The following is a 21,700-nucleotide window of genomic DNA, read 5'->3' as shown; positions in this document are numbered from 1 at the left end:
CTTGTTTTGTCAACAATTCTTTTTCTAAAAGGTATTTCTCATAATCCATACCAGATCTAATGATTTCCAAGTTTAAATTATTTAATTTTCTTTCTATCTCCAGTTTTTCGTTGAAGATATTATTAAAATGTTCTCTATTCCATCTTAGAATGTTTTCTTTTAACATTTTAAGCTTAGATACAAAAATGAACATTTTAGAGCCCTCAAAGTTTGCCTGTACCCACCATATCCTAATTTGTTCAATAAATTTTGGATCTTGAAACCACATTTTTTCACACTTGAAAAGATTTCTGGGTGGTTTAGATGGTTTCGATATTTCCATACGTACTGGAAAATGGTCTAAACCTGCAAGTGGCAGGATGGATGAAACGAGATTTTTATTATAATTCAAAATTTTACCTACTATAAAAAACCTATCTAACTTTTTCACAATGAAAGCATGATCCTTCCTTCTATTATTCCAAGTAAATGTACCATTACTTAATGGAATTTCTACCAAGCTTTGTTTATCTATCCAAGATTTAAATTCCACGGAGGAGGATGAAAGATGTTGTATTCCTCCTACTTTTTCATTCAGATTGATAATGGTGTTGAAATCACCACCCATTAAGACATGGCTATTCTGTTGATTATGTATCACCATACTTAATTCATCCCACACCTCTTTTTTCTTAATTGGACAAATAGGTCCATATACATTAATTAAAATAAATTTAATATCAAATTTTAAACTTTGTATGCTGACACACATCCAATTAAAGCCATTAACTAAATACTTCAATTCTATTTTTTTGGGATTCCAAATAATACCTAGACCACCCGATGCACCCATTGCCTCAACAAATACTGAATCCCAAAAACCTAGGCTTCTATTTAATTTGGAACTTTCTAATTTGTTTAATTTAGTTTCTTGTATTAAAATTATTTATGAGTTAAAATTATTAAGGTATTGTTTAATTAGTCTTTTTTTACTGGGGGCGTTTAGACCCCTAGCATTCCAAGTTGTAATCCTCATGGTGCCTTGGGAAGGCACTTCCCCTTCCCCATGTTTAGAAGCTCATCAATTTTCTTCTGTTCCCTACTTAGTCCTTTAGTTTCTCGTAATTCCTTCAGAGTTTTCCTTCCTCTTTTTCCTTTCAACTTGCCACAAATAGGGGAACTCAATCCTTCCTGATTCATACGTAAACCTAGTTCTTGCATATTATCATCAATATCATGTACTGATGAGATTAAAATATCTCCTATTGTTTGGAACTCCTCTTCCTCTATTTCTCTGCATATCTTGGTCCCAATCTTTTCTTCAACCAATATTTCCAGCTTATGTTCCTCTTCATTTCCTTCTGATGTTCTATACTTCCCTTTACTAGTTTCTGATTTATTCCTACTTTGCTTGTCCATTTCCATAGCACTATCCTCCATCTGAATTTGAAGTAGATCTCTTCTAAGGTCTTTAGTTGTATACTCCTTCCCCCCCAGTTTGATGATTCTTTGAATCAATTCCTCTTTCTAGAGTGTAGTACTATTGTTTATATTATCATAATCGAAGGCCTGAACTAGCTCTTCAGATAGCTGTTCAAGCTAGTAACAAACATTCTCTGGCACTTCTGCTTCTTGAGTGGACTGTGAGTCCTTATTTAAGAAGTTCTGAACTTCTACCAATAGTAAGTTATCTGAGTTTATTTCTTTCCTCTGCATCTCTATCTTACTTTCCTCTGGGGTGAAGGGTGAAGTGGGCATATGACTGGGTGTTTGCCAAAATTTGGATGCTCCTTCGGGCCTCTTATTTCCAGGTGTTGATGAATCTGCCTCAATATTCTTATTTATTGTTTGCTGCATAGCATCCTGATTATTATCTCGCATTGTATCTTCTTTCAATCTATCTGTTGGAGATGAAAAGAGAAGGTCATTTTCTTCTTCACCTATGTCATAATTCTCTATTATTTCTGAAACTTTGGCTTGAGTATCACTGAGTTCCTTTTCTTTGAAATTCATTTCCCCTATTTTACTTGCAACTTGCTTAATTTGGTTTGCTTCCCCTATTTGTTCTGGGATCAAAGAACAATTATCTTTTTCCTTCCCTTCAGATCCAAGCATCTTTTTCGACGATTGCTTATCCTCTAACTGATTCCTAAGTTTAAGATCTGGTTGAGTTGTGTATGAAGTTTCTTCTTGCAATGTACCCTTTTTTGTGATATCTCTGATGGTAGTCACATTATTATCTGAACCAATGTCCTCCATATTTCCAGAATTATGTTGTATTTGTAGGTTGCCATCTTTGTCATTCTTAGTCTTACCTACATTCCTTTTCTTCTTATCCATTTCCTTTTCCATTTTTCTTTTCTATCTTTTTAGGATTACATCATTAGCCTCCTTCTTTGCCTGTTCCATGGGCTTAAGTACTATGACCGATTTAATCCTTCTTCTTTCTGGGGAATGTTCTTCCATATCTTTGAATTCCCTCCCTTCCTTCTGATTGGTTTGGGCATTCTACTGCTTTGTGAGCCAGTCTTGTTCTTGAAGTCTTTTAATCTTCATTATTCTTAGCCAAGGATACTTGCTTCTAACATTCGAAGTCAGGGGAAGTATCTTGGGCATGATCTTATGTGCTTCATCAAATTTTAAAATGTCAACTATTTTCCCTTTATACATCTGAAAGAGGATATCATACTTAGCCTTACTAGTTATGAATTCATTTTTAAATTCATTTGGATGATTAAACTTAACATTAATAAGTATTTTGACATTGTTACAACAATAAAAGGATGCATCTATACCCTCTACCTCTCCAACTACAGATCCTAGGGATTTAATAATATCCTCTTGACAAAGTTCTGGAGGCAGAGAAGGTAGAATAAACCATGAAGGCATCTTACAATCTATCTTTGCTTCATTGAAATTCTATGACCATTCTATGAATTTAACACAATAACCATTGAAAAAGCATACAAAAATAAAAATAAACTCTTTTTTCATAGCTTCATCTAAACATTGAATATAAAGTACCTTATCCGAAAAACACGATATACTTACCTGTTCCTTCCAGATTTCTTCCAACCAGTTAGATAAAAGAGGGAGATCATGTTGTGGACCATTCCAAATTGCGAATACTCCTCCCTTTAGGCATTTGTCCCAAGAATTATCAATTTTTTTAATCAATATCCTTGTTGGTTCTTCCAAATCTTTACCCAATCCAACAGATGCTTTAGGGTTTGATGTTTCTTTTTGTTTGTGACTTCGTCGGTGTGGAGGGATGTAAGATGGGGGTGGATCAGTTTTGGCGGGTATCTTTGCCATCTAAGGTGTTGCCAGATATTACTGTCTATAGGGTTTAGTGGTAGTCTCCGTGCAAGCATATTTTGTTAAATTAAAGATCCAAAATTGATTATCCAAATGCTCCAAAGTGAAAAACAAGTGCCAATTAATGGAAGAAAGTACCTCTGAGCTTTTGAAACAGGTTATCCATCATGAGTCTATGCATTGATTCATCTGCTTCCCTCTATTATTTGTTTGGCTGGGAGGCTCTTCATCGAATTTGTTTAGGATCTCAAAACTGTTACCTATTTTGATTTTGAATTATTCACCATGGTTGCTTTGAGGTGTTCTATGCTGCCAATTTTTGCCTTCGTCTAGATGCGATCCTTCCCATTACTTTCCCTGACCATATGAGTTGTTTTTCCATTATTTTTGCAAAAATTTCTTCTCATGATTCTTCGCTGGATTTTGGAAGTTCGGCATTATCGCAAAAGCAAAATTATTGTTAAGCAAACTTTTTGTCAAACTAAAGAATTTCCACTTTTGACTATTGTTTTTCTTTTTCTATTTATTTAAAAAAATAATTACTTGCGATCTCCAAATTAGCTCATGTGTGATCTCTATTTATTTAATTTTTAATTTTTAAAATTGATTTAGATTTTAGTTTTTTTTTTTAAATTATATTAGTTTAGTTTTTTCTTTAAATGTTATTTTTTCATATTATTTTTTTATGTCTCTTATGATTTTTTTATAGTAATTTTTTTGATGGAATTTTTTTAAATGATTATTTTTTCCATATTTAATAAATTAAATTAAAATAAATAATAATTATTAATTTATTTAAAGGATTTTTTGTATTAAAGATTGAGAGTTCAAAAAAAAGGATTACATCCAAAGAGGGGAGGCTAAGCCTCAACCCACCAATTGAAGAGTATTAGTTAGAAAAAACCACTAAACAAGTTATGTTTTTGAATTAAAAGGAGCCAAAAACTAGGGGGTTGGCCGATTAAACACTCAAATTGGTGAACCACTAGCAAATTACCACCATCCAAAATTACCCCCTACCACTTAAAACACAAAAACATAGTTCGGGAACATAACTAAAAGAGTTTCAACAAGCATAACATAACTACTGCCTGTACTAGAACTAAAAAAGCTAAGGAAACATAAAAACAAAGACACAACCGTCTTAAACCCAGCCAAGTTCAACAACCAGTAGAAAAAAAACATAAAAAACCAGAAGAAGAGAGCCCTAAGGCTTCTTGGCCTCCTTCCTCCCTAGGAGGATATTGGCCTAGTCTTCCACCAAGAAGTTAAACAACATTTTGGAGTCCTCCTTTAGCAAATCACCTTTTGGTCTTTAAGCAAGTGTAGCGTGGTTGCATTTGCATGTGCCTTGATAGTAAATTTTGTCAAGAGGTGCATTCTTTCTTCCAACACATGGATTCTTTCCCACATCATTGCCAGTCTTCTTCCTGATCTCTGCGGTAACCTCTTGCTTGTCACAAAGGTAGTCATCAGCCCGCTCCTTAGTGACATCCTACACAATTATGGGGTTAGCATTATCTTTGGAAGAAACCCTAACAAGAGAGGATATCATTATAGGGAAGGGCACTCTATCCATAGTTTTAGGGATCTGGTCCTGAGTTAAGTCCGCACACCCCAACCTAATGGTGGTTGAAACATGCATCATCTCCTTCTTCTCCTCTATCCCACCTCCTAAGCTAGACCTTGAGGAATAAAAAACCTCCACTTATTCCTCCCCCATGTTCCCCTCACCAAAAGTTGAAGCCTTTTCTTTCATCCTTTGTATAGGACGACCCATATCCTTTGAATTCGTCTTCTCCTCTTGTGAGGCCGTAGTTCTCAGTTTCCTTTTAGCATTGGATTTTGTAATTCTCCTTGACCCCCTCCTACCACTTCTCACCTCGTCCTCTGACTCATCTTATTCCTTCTCTTTCCCTTTGTCTGAATTCCCTATTTTTCAAAGGGGGTGGGCTTCAACTCAATAGAGAACCCACTGGGCCAAGGTTGTGGGGTAGGGGCTCTAGGACTCGTGATCCCAAGGGGGGCTTGTTGAGGCCAAGGCTTGGGGTGAGCAGGAATATCAATCTCAACAATCCTAGGGGAGACCAAAGTAAGGTGAAATTGATACAGCTAGAACATCAACCCTTGATGCAAAATGGTATAATTAACACCCTTCCTAATTTTTTCTTTGACATCAGTAACTGTACCCACCAAATCATGTAACAGAAAGAACGAAATGGAAATAAAGTCATGGTGGTGAAAATGGTTTAGGAGAGGGAAGTGATAGTAATAATAGACACCATACCTCCTTTCCAAATTTGGGTAGTTCATCAACATCAAACAAACCTCATTCTATGGCTTGGGGAGCTTCTCCTGCATAAATCCTCCTCTATGTCGAATAGGTTCCTCCCCTTCCAAGAAGAAGCGTTGCAGACTTGCTTCGTTAGCCACCCTTGTCACTTTTTGCCATTTTCTTCCCCTCATAGCAAGACTCATCACCGTAGAGATGACTTCCTCAAAGATATGAAACGATATGCCATTAATTATTACTCTTCGGTACTCCCAGGAATTGACAAATTGCAGGGAACAATTTTCATTGTACCCATTCAATGCCTCCATAAATGGGATGAAACCACCTTCCTTCAGCATGTACCACACCAATGGCTTTCTAGCATTCTCCTCTATCATGGAAGACTCAATTTGCAAAAGATCTCCTCCCATCTCTACAATTTTCCCTAAAATGCTCTTCTTCTTCCAAACCCAGAGGCAATTACTAAGAATGAAGTCACACTTAGGCATAAAAATAATAGCCCTTAAGTGGACATAAAGGCCTTTATTGTTAATAATAGCAACATCCCTTCTTGACATAAATGTCACGTGGCAACCGCCTCTATCTCTTCTCTAATCTTTTGCATCATTCCCAATACTCTCAAACCATTTAAAATTTGAACCTTTACTTATCCCAGATTACAAGAACACACACAAAAAAATCATTAAAAAACCTATCATCTCAAACTTCAAAATTCTTTCTTTTTTGGGCCATGCAAATTTATTATTACAACTACCTTTTCCACCACTCCTTGCCATCTGTCCATCATGGCTCTATCCTATCCGCCTATTTAGCAACAGGTCACTAAAATTTAAAATGATCATCCAGCTAGATTTCATCATACTTGATTTCTTTATTCACTAAATCCCTTACCAAATTTGGCAAGGCATTAAATTCCCTCCAACATCTTAATCCCTTCACATTTAGGCCTATAGCTGCCATTCCATCAGCCACTCCATTTCCCTTTCAAAAAATATGATTCAAATTATGTTATTTAAATTGAAAATTATTAATAATCTAATTTGTTCACATAAGATTATATTTAACTTTTATTATTTATTATTGAGCACCTATCAACTTATTGTTGCAAGCACAAAAGTGTGCAACTCCTAGTTAAGCCGATAGGCTTATTGTGGGAGCTTTGCTCCTGGAAATGCATTTTATTGTCGAAAAGTTTGTAAGACTTTTATCGGATAATTATCTTTTCTGGTGAACATGAACTTTATTAACTTTGTAAAAAAATAAAGTTCTTAATTTTTTTAATTTTTTAATAAACAATGTTATTAGAAACTTCCTATTTTTCAGAATATTTGTTTTACCCAGTTTCCAATTTTTTATAGTTATCTTTGTATTTGTAATTATGAATAATTACTATTTTATAGTTTTGAAATGTGTTTAATTTTTATTTTTTATGATTGTTTATATATTTAGAGAAATCTTTAATTTCTATTTAAATTTTTGTTTTGAACTTTTTTTAATAAAATTAATTGATAATTATAAATAATTTAAAATTCAGAATTCTTATTAAATCTAGGAAAAAAATAGAGAGATTTTATATAGATATAGATTTTAATTTTAGATTTATTCTAAAATTAAGTGATGATACATTTTAAAAATTAAAAATTATTATAATTTTTTTTTAAATGAAATAATTTTATGTGAAATAAAAAATAAAATTAAATAGAAAAAATAGAAAGGTTCTATATATATATATATATATATATTAAATTAAAATTTTATTATGAAATTAAGCATTGATGCATTTAAAATTAAAAACATATATACAATTTAGTCTAATTTTAGAATTTAAACAATTTACATGCAAAAAGGAAAATATAGGTTACAAGTGTTGTTTATTTATAGATTAATTTCTTTTTTTTTGGGTATATTTTATCCTAATGTCTAAACAATATAAGTCTACATTTTAATTAAAAATATATTAATTAATTATTAAATTTTAGTAAGTAAAATAAAAAATAGAAATGTTAAATCGCTATAGTTCTTATGCATTACATTTATCTAATATATTTACTATTAAATATAATAGATATTTGAATTATTGTTTGATTAACTTTCACTAAATAAAGTGTACAAAATTATCAAATGATAAATTGAAAAATTTGCAGATTAAATAACAAAAATCATAACCAATGTGTAATCTAAAGCCTGCAAATATATTTTAATTGTAAATAGTAATTTTAACCTTGATCTTACATAAAACAAAAAGATAATTATAACTACAACTAGTAGTCGCATGCTTTTGTACATGCAACGAGTGTGCCGATAGGAGATGAGATTTAAGAGAAAAATGTAGAAAGAACATTAAATAATGTAAATATAAGTTTTTTTAAAAACGAAAATTAAAAAATAAAAAAGTTAAAAATTAAAACATAGATATAAAATTTACAATATTTAAGAAATTTGAATATTGCTTAAGAAACGTCTTCAATAATTTCAATATTTTACAATTAAATTCAATTTACCAAATATGAAAAAAAAAATCATTTAAAAAAAAAAAAAACCATTAAAAAATTTATTACGAAAAATTAATAAGAGAAATACAAAAAAAATAATATGAAAAATAACAACATCTCTAACAAATATTCTATTGATTAAATAAATTATAGAAATTAAAAAATATATATTTAAAGAAAAAAACTAAACTAATATGAAAATAAAATTTAAAGTAATTTAAAAACTAAAACCTAAATCAATTTAAAAAAATCAAAAGTTCAATAAATATAGATCACAACATAATCGAATGTGGAGGTCACAAGTAATTATTTTTTAAATAAATAAGAAAAGAAAAACAATAGTTAAAAGTGGATATTTAAATTATAATCTTATGTGAACAAATTAGATTATTAATAATTTTTAATTTAAATAACATAATCTTTACTAAAATCTTTTAAATAGATTAATAAATATAATTTATTTAAATTAAATTTATCAAATTAAAAAAAAAATCATTTTTAAAAACGATAAAAAATTCTATTATGAAAAATTAATAAGAGAAATACAAAAAAAAAAAAAGTCTAATAAATATTCTATTGACTAAATAAATTATAGAAACTAAAAAATAATAATTTAAAAAAATTAAACTAATAAAAAAATAATAATAATAATTTAAAAACTAAAATCTAAATCAATTTTAAACAACATGAGCTAATGTGGAGATTCCAACTAATAAATAATAAAAGAAAAACAATAGTTAAAAGTGGAGATAACAACTAATCAATATCAAAACAAGAGTTAAAAGTGGAGGGAGGTAAAAACTGACTGGTAGGTAAAAACTGACTGGTAAGTAATTAACGAGAAGGATTTTCAATTTTTCGGCCAAACTCTTACAAATTTTCTGTCAAAAAATTAATTTCTTGGAACAAAGTTCCCACAAATAGCCTATCGACTAAATTATAATATGAAATGCAACCCTAACTATAATTCTATTTTAAATCCTATATTTTATCCCGTTAGTAAACAATAACTGAGCTTTTCGCACCTTCCAAAATCTACTCCCTATCTTCAATGAAAAATTTGGATCACTTGATAAATGAATCTTTAAACTTAACCATAAAACTTGTGCTAAACAAACTTGAATCTTAATCCATATACAATCTAAACAAATTATGAGCCTATATCATACATATCCCTAATCTAATCCAATTTGAAAAATAACCATAAATATAGCTAAACCTTAACTTAAAATCTAAACCTAATCTAAATATAATTAAATCATGATCATATGTCAATTCTCGATAGAAATTTAACTTGATGAAAGACTAATCTTGATTAAATACCAAGCCTCGTAAAATTAACTAATTCAACCCTAATTGAACTATAGTCATAACCTTATCTAACTAAATGTAGTTGATCTATGTTGCATTCGCGTATAATACTGCACTTTTATTCCACATCAAACATATCACTCCTGTCACAAACATATCACTCCTGTCAGCTTATCATTGCATGCACAAAAATGTGCAACTGCTAGTTTATTTAGTATTCTAGAGATTTAGGTATTTTATTACTGTTTATTTTTATTTTGATATTTTAATTTAATTTTAAAAAAAAATTATTTTGATTATTTTATTTATTAACAAATAGAGAAAAAAATTATATATTGAGAAAATATTTATTTAATTTTTAATATTAAAAAAATCTTAAATTTAAGTTTATTTAAATTAATTAAGCCTAGAGGCTTTCTACAGTGGTAGCAATCTTCAATGTAAACATTTTTCATTTAAAAAAAAAATTGACGTTCATTTACATGTCAAAAAAATAAAATAGAAATAAACTAATTATAATTAAAATTGTGAAAATTAAAGAGAAGAAATGGAAGTAAAAATGAAGCAAAGCAAGAGTTTCGAATCATTTTCTCATGCCTCTTAGACTCGCATAAACATGCAATGATGAAAAATATGGGATTATGAAAATAGGTGCCTCGAGAAGAATATATATGTATGTGTGTGTGTGTGTGTGTGTGTGTGTGTACATGTACATGTACATATACATAGATACATATGCATATATATGTATATGTATATGTATATATGTACATGTACATATGTATATACATATATACATATACATATATTGGTATATACATATGTACATGTACATATACATATACCTATACATACATATACATATGTGTGTGTGTGTGTGTGTATACACATATATGTGTATATGTATATACACATATGTATGTATATATATGTACATGCATATACATGTATATTTATGTACATACATACATATACATGTATATGTATGTACACACACACACACACACACACACACACACACACATATATATGAGCATAAGCTAGTTAAATAGACTATAGTAATTTTTTTAATGAAATAAAATATTGAGAAATCATTTGTTCAATTGTTCATATAAAAAGTAATCTTAAATTTATTATATAATTTTTTTCAAATATTATTATAATTTAATTTTTTAAATGGGAAGACATTGCATTTAGATTTTTTCTATTTTATTCATTGAAGGATAATATTTTAATTAGAATGAGAGTTTTTTTTTGCAAATATAATATTTTACAAGTTTTAATACTTTATTTGATTAATATATGTCTTTTTTTCTCAAAAATATAAATTTTAAATTTTATACAATTAATTAATGCTGATAGACATTAAAGGGTGGTAATGTTAACAATTACCTTTCTAACTTAAATTTGACAACCATTTGCACTCTAAAATTTTAATATTTATTATAGACATAATATACTTTTAAAAATAATTTAATAAACACCACATAAAAAATAAATATATGATTTTCAACAATTACATGTTTTGAAGATATAAATAATCAATTTAAAAAAATTAAAATACAAAACTTAAGTTAGTCTGAAAAGAATAAATATATATATACAATGAAATATAAATATTTTTTAGTGTAATAAATTAACTTTTTAAGTAGTTTATAACTCACATCTATTGACGTTTATTTAGATAGATTTATTATATGTATGTATATATACACATACATATATATAATAGTTTTTTTTTTTTTACTATTATTTTCTTTAAATGTTATCATTCCATTTAATTTATTTTATTTTGTTCACTTCAAAATATTTTTTTAATTAGTAAAAAATAAAATGGTAATAATTATTTTAATTTTTTTTCTTTTCTTGTATTGCAAAAAGAATAATTAAATTAAAGAAGAACTAAACTTGTTATATTATAATTTATTAAAAAAAACATACATATATTTTTATCTAAAAAATATAAATAGATTAATCTAATTATCTATATGACATCTTTCTTGTGTTCTTTTTTTTTAATATTTCTATGTGGTTACCAACTTAGTTAAGTGTTATCTCTATCACTTGACTAATCTTTAAATTTAATAATTTATAAAAACTAATATTTTTGAAGTATCGATGATGAGAATAATGCATTTGGGGAATTAAAGGATGAGAATTGGTGAGCCAAAAAATTGAAATATAGAATGAAGAGGGGACAATTTATCATTTTTATGAATTGAATTATTCTTTTGGAAAAAGAGGGGTAAAAAATTGTTAAGAGATGAATGATTACAACAAGGAGCTCTATCCTGAGCAACAAGTTCATTAAATTTTTGCACTAGCTCAAAGGGAAGCTGCCCGCTATCCATAATATTCCAGCACAAAACATGACCAAAAGCCAATTTGGCCAAACAATCAACAACTTTTTTCCATTCACAAGGAATGTAAGTAAACCTAATGAACTGAAGAGAGGTACAAAAGAGAAGAGTCTTATTAACAATAGTGGCAAACTACCAACTAACATCCTCAAGCTCTTGTGAGGAAAGAAAGTTCACCACAACTTGGGAGTTAGACTCAAATAATCTTGTGCCACCCTCGCAAACAACATTGTTCCACAACATATAAAATGGCCTAAGCCTCCATGACATTGTTAGTGTAGTCACCCTTATGCACTGAGAAAATGAATTTAACTTCACCAGAACTACAACGAGTCACTCCCCCAATACCAATAGGGCCTAGATTCCTCCGAGAAGAAACATCAGTGTTAATTTTCATAACTCCATGAGGAGGAGGAGTCCAATGCCCCTCCTGACTCACCCGTCCTTTTCTCTGATGTCGAGGCTACTTGGGTACTCTTTGATACCATTGAGCTACAACCCCATCGTGAAGATGAAAATTGAGGCAATTGCATATAGCAAGATCAGTTGGATCCATACCCCCATCTAGCGCACACTTCACTTGAATAGTTTCCTGAAGAGAATGTGAGATCTTCCACCAAAGATGCATGACACCAATCCGAACATCTTGGAAGATGCAACGATTCCTCTCTAGCTAGATATGCTAAAGAATGAACAATGGACCAACAATCCAAGCAACATGGAGAGGAGAAGACTTAGAGGGAGCACTGCCTAAGCAGGCCCCTAACTCAGGCAATGACGTAGGCAAGAGGAGGAATAACTAGGCCCAAAGGCTCACTCAGCTATCCAAACCACCCTGCAAGAGTTAACACAATAGAAAACACAACACAAACACAACACCAAGGAGAGAGAACAAGATATCTTTATTTAATTCATCAAGTAAACAACATACATGCCCAACTGTAAGGCCTTCTCGGTTACGGCCAGATATAAAATACAACTTCCAGATCCATGATCCAACTTCAAATTCGCATTTCCAAACTCATACCCTATTCTTTCTAAACTCTCCCCAAAATATCCCTTTAATCTAAGCCTAAGCACTCTATTTATACTTGCCAAAACGGCTTATAGAACATTCTAGAACTTAGAGAAGCCACAAGTCGACTCTCAACAAATATAACTACCTATACCAAATTAAATGCGAGCAAAGTCGGCCCAAATAGGAACCAGACACAAACAACTTGGCACCCACTGGATCACTCGACATGATCAACTAGAAACTGGTACTCGATACCACACGGCATCCACTGGAAACTAGCACTCGGCATCAACTAAAAACTAGCACTCGGCATCACTCGGCATCAACTGGAAACTGGCACTCGGCATCACTCAGCTTCCACTAGAAACTAGCAACTCAGCATCACTCGGCATCCACTGGAAACTGGCAACTCGACATCAACTGGGTAACTCGGCACATGAAGGAATGCTATAATAACTCGGCACATGAAGAGTGCTACAGTGACTTGGCACCAACTAAAGGATGAACAAAATGAGTAGGATAACAAGGCAACCCAAGATGCTCCTGCATCAAACAACCGGGGTTGAAAGAAATGATTTTCCTGAACCATTGAGATGTCCCAACCTGATTTGAATCCAACTCAAACTGAGAAATCCATGAAGCATCTTTAATAGGTTTGTTCTTCCACTTCACCAAATATTCATAGTAATCTTTTCCTTTTGTACTCTTGCCAACTCTCTGATCCAATATCTATTCAACTTTCTCAATCTGTTTCTTAGGATAATCATCTGGTATAACAACTTCATCATCTGACTCATGATACTTATACAAATCAGCAATATTGAATATAGGAGATATATCCATGTCATCAGGTAACACAACTTCATAAGCATTACCACTATGAAACTTCTTCAGGTTCTTACAAGGTCCAAATTTTTTCATCTTCAGCTTGCTATAAGTTCCAACCAGGAATCTTCCTTTCTTTAGATGAACCATCACCTCATCACCAACTTGAAAATCATGGTGTCTTCTAGACTGATCAACATTCTCCTTATACTTTTGATTGCTTTGTTCCAACCTCAACTTCACTTCCTTATGTAAGGACTCCATAAAATCAACAAATTCTTCTCCTGCAGCACTTCTCTTTTCTTCACTGGCAACATCTCTCAAATTTGATATACCTCTAGGATGCATTCCAGTAACAATCTCAAAAGGTGTCTTCCCTATACTCCTATTCACATAATTGTTATATGCAAATTCAGCTTGTGCCAGTACCATCTCCCAATTACTCGGCTTATTCCCAACTAAACATCTCAGCAAATTACCCAAGCTTCTATTCACAACCTCTGTCTGTCCATCTATTTGTGGATGGAATGTAGAACTAAACTTTAATTCAGTACCCATCTTCTTCCACAAAGTCTTCCAAAAATAACCAACAAACTTAATGTCTCTATCTGAAATAATGTTTCTTGGTAATCCATGCAATCTCACAATCTCTTTAAAGAAAAGTTCAGCAACATGCTCAACATCTAATGTCTTCTTACATGGTATGAAATGAACCATCTTAGAAAATATGTCTACTACAACAAATATAGAATCATACCCCTTCACTGTCTTAGGCAATCCAAGAACAAAATCCATACTAATGTTAGTCCAAGGTTTCTCAGGAACAATAATAGGTGTATACAAACCAGTATTTTGACTCACTCCTTTTACAACTTGACAAATTCCACAACTCTTCATAAATTTTTGAACATCCTTATACATTTGTGGCCAATAATACTTCTCTTTCAGCAAACTCAATGTCTTACCAATTCCAAAATGTCTAGCTAATCCACCACTATGCTTTTCCGTAATCAAATTCAACCTCATAGGACTTCTAGGAATACACAACTGAATGCCTTTGAACAACATACCTTCTTGAATGAAATACTCATCATACTTACTTATGTGATCTGTCAAATTTGGTGCTCTGCACTCTCTCCACGCCTTAGAAAAATCAGGATCAACATCATATAACTCTTTCATCTCATCAAAACCAAAAACTTCAACCTTCATTTCAGTCAACAAAAAACGTCTTCTACTTAATGCATCAACAACTTTGTTAGTAACCCCACTCTTATGATTGATCACAAATGTAAAACTCTGCAAATACTCAACCCACTTCATATGTCTTTGATTCAATTTATGTTGACTTCCCAAGTATTGTAAAGCTTTATGATCAATATACAACACAAATTCCTTAGGCATCATATAATATCTCCACTTTTTCAATGCTTGAATAATAGCATAAAACTCTTGATCATATACAAAATATTTCCTTTTAGCATCATTCAACTTTTCACTAAAGAAAGCAACAGGCTTACCTTCTTGACTTAATACAGCTCCTATTGCATTATCACTTGCATCACATTCAACTTGAAATACTTTGTTGAAATCAGGTAAAGCCAATATAGGTAATTCAATAATCTTTTATTTCAAAGTTTCAAAACTCTTATCAACTCCATGTGTCCACTTGAATTCCTTTTTATCTCCCCTCATTGTTTCAGTCATAGCATTACAAACGTCACTGAAATTCTTTATAAACTTTCTTAAAAACTAGCCAAACCATGAAATGATCGTACCTTGCCCACATTCTCAGGTGTAGGCCATTCCAAAATTGCTTTAACCTTCTCAGGATCCATCTTCAAACCATTAGCTGAAATCACAAATCCCAAATACACAATCTCCTCTTGCATAAAAGAAAACTTTTTTAGATTAATCAATAACTTTTCCTCTTTCAACCTCTGCAATACTTGTCTAATATGCTCAAGATGTTCTTCCTTAGTCTTGCTGAATATTAGAATATCATCCAAATAAACAATCACAAACTTACCCAAGAATCTTTTTAGAACTTCATTCATCAACCTCATGAAAGTACTAGGTGCATTAGTCAAACCAAAAGGCATAACCAACCATTTATACAAACCATCTTTTTTCTTGAAAGCAGTCTTCCATTCATCACCTTCTTTGATTCTGATCCGATGATAGTCACTCTTCAAATCAATCTTGGTAAAATACTCTGCTCCACTCAAACAATCCATTATGTCATTCATCCTCGGCATAGGAAACCTATGTTTCACTATTATCTTGTTAATGGCTCTGGAATCAGTACACATTCTCCATTCTCCATTCTTTTTAAGTGCTAATACAGCAGGTATAGCACATGGACTCAAGCTTTCTCTTATCAAACCTTTCTACAACAATTCATGCGCTTGTCTATTAAGTTCTTCATTCTCTGCAGGTGTCAATCTATATGGTGCTTTGTTTTGAAAACTAGCTCCAGGGATCAGATCCATACAATGACTTATACTTCTTACTGGAGGTAAACCATCAGGAATATCTTTAGCAATAATGCCTTTATACTCATTCAACAACTCTGTAATTTTTGATGGCACTTGGTCAATACTACCATCTGTCACTCGGTCACCACTGACTGGCACTCAGTTAACATTATTTTCTGGCACTCGATCTCCATTGACAAAACTCGATTTTCTTAGAATTATAGCAAAACAAACTTGATTCTTCTTCACTTCCTTTTCAAATTATTTCCCATTAACCATGCAAATTTTTATAGTAGTACAATTAACCTCATCCAGAACTTCAATCAAAGGCAACAACGTTTGTTTCTTCCCATTTACCCAAAGAGTATATTGATTCAATCTTCCATCATGTACAACATATCTATCATATTGCCAAGGTCTACCCAACAAAATATGACAACAATCCATGGGCATAATATCACACAAAACTTGATCAAAGTAATGTCCAATTTTGAACTTCACAAGGCATTGCTCACTTACCAATATCTTATGCTCATCTTTGATCCATGAAACATGATAAGGTTTGGGATGTTCCAGCCTCTGCAACTGCAACTTTGTAACCAGCTCCTCTGATGCTAGATTTGTAGAACTTCCACTGTCAATGATCATTTTATAGCATTTTCCAGCCATCTTACATCTTGTCTTGAAAAGACTTCTCCTTAAAACAGGTTCCTCATTACCTCCCTTATTACATAAGGTTCTTCTCACCATCAAATTTTCTCCAACCTTAGGTCCACTTGGTGAACCCTCATCATCTTCTTGAATCACAACATTTCTATTATTCTGCTCACCTTCAGAAGATCTACATTCAAAGGATCTATGCCCTTCTTTGCCACATCTAAAACAATTACCATCAAATCCACCTCTAGAATAAGAATTACCTCTTCCTCAGTAAGAATTAGTGCCTCCTCAATAAGAATTAACACTTTTCCATTCAGTCTTGCCTTTGTCATCATTCTTCCATTCAGATTTTCCTTTATCTTGTACAGAACTTTCAGATCTACCACTTTCTCCATAAGATCTACCTTTGCCTCTCTAGAATCTACCACCTCTACCTCTCTGTCTTTGTTCATGCTTCTTTGTCAAGATCTCCTCAACTTTCAAGGCATATTGATATGCTTCTTCTAGACTTTCTAGCTTCACAAAACTTATTTCATCTTGCATTCCAGATCTCAATCCATTAATGTACCTTGCAATTTTCTCAACATCATCATCCACATGTCCAGATCTGATGTCTAATCTATAGAATTCCTCAATATACTCTTTTACAGTCATGTCTTTTTTGTTTCAAATTTTGCATCTTTCTCAATAAACTAACCTGGTAATCAGCAGGAAGGAATTTGTTCTTTACCTTGCTCACCATCTTCACCCAAGTTCTGATCTTTTCGTTTCCTCTCCTTTGTCTATCAGTTTGCAAATGCTCCCACCACAATGAGGCATGACCTTTCAACCTAGTAACCACAATCTTCACCTTCCTATTATCATGAGTGTTTTCATACTCAAAGAACTTCTCCATATCAGAGATCGAATCCAACACAGCATTGGTATCCAATTTTCCATCATAAGGAACAACTTCCATAGCAGGCTTTGTAGTTGTCCTAGACAACACTCTCAACAACCTTGCTTCATCTTGATCTTCTTCAAGTTCTAGATTAGGGTTTGGTGCCACTACTTCATCATCACTTACATCATCTAAATGTGCTTCTCTCCTCTGGGCTGTCTCTACAGCATCTAATCTGGCTACAATTTGTCTCAAAGTGTCCAATATTGCATTATCAACATTTCCTCTACCTCGAACCATTTTTACAAATTAGGTTCCTCAAGATCATAACCCTCTACAAGTTATAAGTCAAATCTACAGATCTGCCACCCTACAACCAAATCCAAATCAGGGTTCTACACAATCCAATTTCCACAAGGACGAACCTCAAGCTCTGATACCACCTGACATAGGCAAGAGGAGGAATAACTAGGCCCAAAGGCTCACCCAGCTATCCAAACCACCCTGCAAGAGTTAACACAGTGGAAAACACAACACAAACACAACACCAAGGAGAGAGAACAAGATATCTTTATTTAATTCATCAAGTAAACATCATACATGCCTAGCTGTAAGGCCTTTTGGGTTACGGCCAGATATAGAATACAACTTCCAGATCCACGATCCAGCTTCAAATTTGCATTTCCAGACTCATACCCTGTTCTTTCTAAACTCTCCCCAAAATCTCCCTTTAATCTAAGCCTAAGCACTCTATTTATACTTGCCAAAATGGCTTATAGAACATTCTAGAACTTAGAGAAGCCACAAGTCGACTCTCAACAAATATAACTACCTATACCAAATTAAATGCGAGCAAAGTCGGCCCAAATAGGAACTAGACACAGACAGCTTGGCACCCACTGGATCACTCGGCATCAACTAGAAACTGGCACTCGGCATCACTCGACATCCACTGGAAATTGGCACTCGACATCAACTAAAAATTGGCACTCGGCATCACTCGACATCAACTGGAAATTGGCACTCGACACCAATTGGAAATTGGCACTTGACATCACTCGACTTCCACTAGAAACTGGCAACTCGGTATCACTTGGCATCCACTGAAAACTGGCAACTCGGCATCACTAGGCATCAACTGGGTAACTCGGCACATGAAGGAATGCTACAATAACTCGGCGCATGAAGAGTGCTATAGTGACTTGGCACCAACTGAAGGATGAACAAAATGAGTAGGATAACAAGGCAACCTAGGATGCTCCTGCATCAAGCAAAGAGGAAGCATGCCTACAAGAGCAATCCCAAGCACTCCACCAAAGGTGCCATAATTGAGTAGAAAAGGAGCAATGGAAGAATAGATGGGAGACAAACTCTTCCCCGTTACCACACAAAACATAATAAGAGGGGCCCTAAAATCCATGTTTACAAAGATTATCCCATGTAAGACAACGCTTGTGAGCCACTAGCCACATGAAAAAATTACACTTCGACCAAGAAACTTTATACCAAACTTGCTTCCACCAAGGGACCTCAACATCCTCGAATAATTGTCTAGTTATCCCCTGATACCCAACAAAGACATGATATTTACCAAATAAGGTACCTCCCCAAGCCAAAACATCTAGTCCTAGCAAAGAGGAACACTCCTTAGAGGCCAAAATCTAAGAAAGCTCCTGACGATCCACCTTCGTGCCTCCAGGAGGCCAATCAGAAGAGTGCTTCCATCTCGATGAAGGGCCACACCACCCTTACCAACTCACAACCAAGATTACAACAATATGGAGACAAAGAGATGACAAAATGCTTCCCAAGAAATTTTATTATAATTGAAAATCCAATAGCAATTACAATAACATTTCTACAAGATCTCTCAAGATCCAATCCAAACCCAAGCTAGTCCAAATCCACACTCTGGTAGAAACCTCTAAGATCTCAACTTGTGCTCGCAAGCCACCAAGCAACCTTCTTGTTTCTAAATCGCAGCCACTAGCTATTCTCCAACTTTATCCAAGATCCAAGTGTAAATTGCCTCACATTCAACACTCTATCCACACACTCACAACTCCACCACAATCCTGCTGTAAATTGCCTCACATTCGGTGCTCTATCTACAGACTCAGGAAAACTCGCCCTTTAGCTTCCTCCTTCTCTCCAAGCTTCTACTAAGAAGAGACCACACCTTGAAGCCTTCACACCTTTCAAATTTCCACCTTGAAGCTTCTAAAGCTTTCACACCTTGAAGCTTGACCTTCCAAAGCTTGATTAGAAATGCTTATAAGCCTTGCTTAAATAGACACTTACCACCCAATGCATGATTTATCCACAATCTTCTAGATTTCCACTTACACAATATCCACAGCCCTCTAGAATTCCACCTACACACCTTGATAAATGGAATGACAACCATTTTAAAAAAAAAAATCTCTATTTATGTCACCTATGCACCTCGAAAATAGAAATTCCTCTTTTTTTTTTCTTTTCTCCTTTTTCCCTTATTTTATTATTTTTATTATCTTTCCTTCTATTTTTGTCACTTTCTCTCTCCTCCACATTATTTATTTATTTTTTATTTTAAATAAATAAAATTTTCCCATGCAAGATGCTCTTGCATCACATCTATAACCAACAATAGGTCCCAATTGATAAGGAGTCTTGTAATGAGCTACTTTATCCCATTTAGTAGCATGAAAAGAATCATAGAGAGTTTGAAGATGAGTGTACATGGATAATATGGATGGGAATCCATCCCAAGCATCAGATCAAAACAAAGCCTCAGAGCCTCCTTTACAAATCCAGATGAAACCTCTCTTGACTAACACAACACCAATCTTTAGAGTATGCCGGACAATAGAGCCACAACCTTCAAGAGGAAGTGCAAAAATAAAGCAAGGATCAACACCACGAAAATATTTATGGGTGATAATATGAGGCCAAAGTTGATTTTGTCCAGAGCACCATTGCCAATAAAGCTTAGCAGCCAACACTTGATTACTCAAGAGAGATGATCAAAGACCAAGACCACCCTCCTTTTTAGGCTTGTAAACAGTCTCCCAGCTAATCAAACTCCATTTAGTGCTACACAAATTACCGCTCCAAAGGAATCACCGAGAAAGAGCATCAAACTCCTTGAGAAAGTAAATAGGAGCAGCCTGAACCATGCTTCTATAAGTAGGAAGAGCTTGAATAACAGATTGAAGAAGAGTAACTCAAGAAGCAGTAGAAAGCCATCTATGAGTCCAATGATTTACCTTATCCTGAAGCTTGGTAATCAAATTTTGCTAGAAGAGTCGTGGCTGCCTAGAAATAATAATAGGAATGCCAAGATAAGTCAAAGGAAGTGACCCAATCTGAAACAACAAGATATCAACAATCCTTTGCTGAATAGAGTCAGGAGTGTTAAAAAAGCGAATGGAAGATTTGTGCTCATTAACTTTTTGGCTTGAAGCTGCCAAATAAATATCCAGAGTATGTCAAAAGGCTTCAACTTCTTTTATCCTAGCAAGACTTGCAAGAGCAAAATCATCAACAAATTGAAGGTGAGAAAGAGTAGGTAAACCATTACCCCATCGCCACCCCTGAACAGAATTATGGAATTCCTAATACTTAATGAATCTGCCCAAGCCCTTAGCCATGATGATGAAAAGATAGGGGGAGAGAGGATCACCCTGGCAGAGATCTCTAGAGGCATCAAATAGTTGGGAAGGTTGACCATTAAGAAGAATTGAAAAAGAGGCAGAAGTAACACAACTCATAGTCCAACTCACCCAGTCAGAGCTAAAGCCAAAGGTAAGAAGAATATTCCTCAAAAAACACCATTTAACTCTATCGTAGGCCTTAGGCATATCCGATTTAACAAACATTGATCGCTCCCTTGAACTAGCCATAGAGTGAATAGCCTTAGTAGCAATAACCACTCCAACCAAAATTTGTCTTCCAGCAACAAAACCACCTTGTTCCTCAAAGATAATAATCGGGAGCCACTTTTTAATTCTCTTAGCAATAAACTTAGTAATAAATTTGTAAACCACATTATATAAGGCAATTGGTCTAATAAACTCTAATTGATTAGCCCCCTCTCTTTTTGGAA

This window comes from Cupressus sempervirens, chromosome 1, assembly GCF_028749045.1.
Source record: "Cupressus sempervirens isolate cs-2001-9-10 chromosome 1, ASM2874904v1, whole genome shotgun sequence".
NCBI classification, from domain to species: Eukaryota; Viridiplantae; Streptophyta; class Pinopsida; order Cupressales; family Cupressaceae; genus Cupressus; species Cupressus sempervirens.
The sequence above is the reverse complement of the archived record's forward strand: the minus strand, read 5'-3'. Positions refer to the sequence as shown.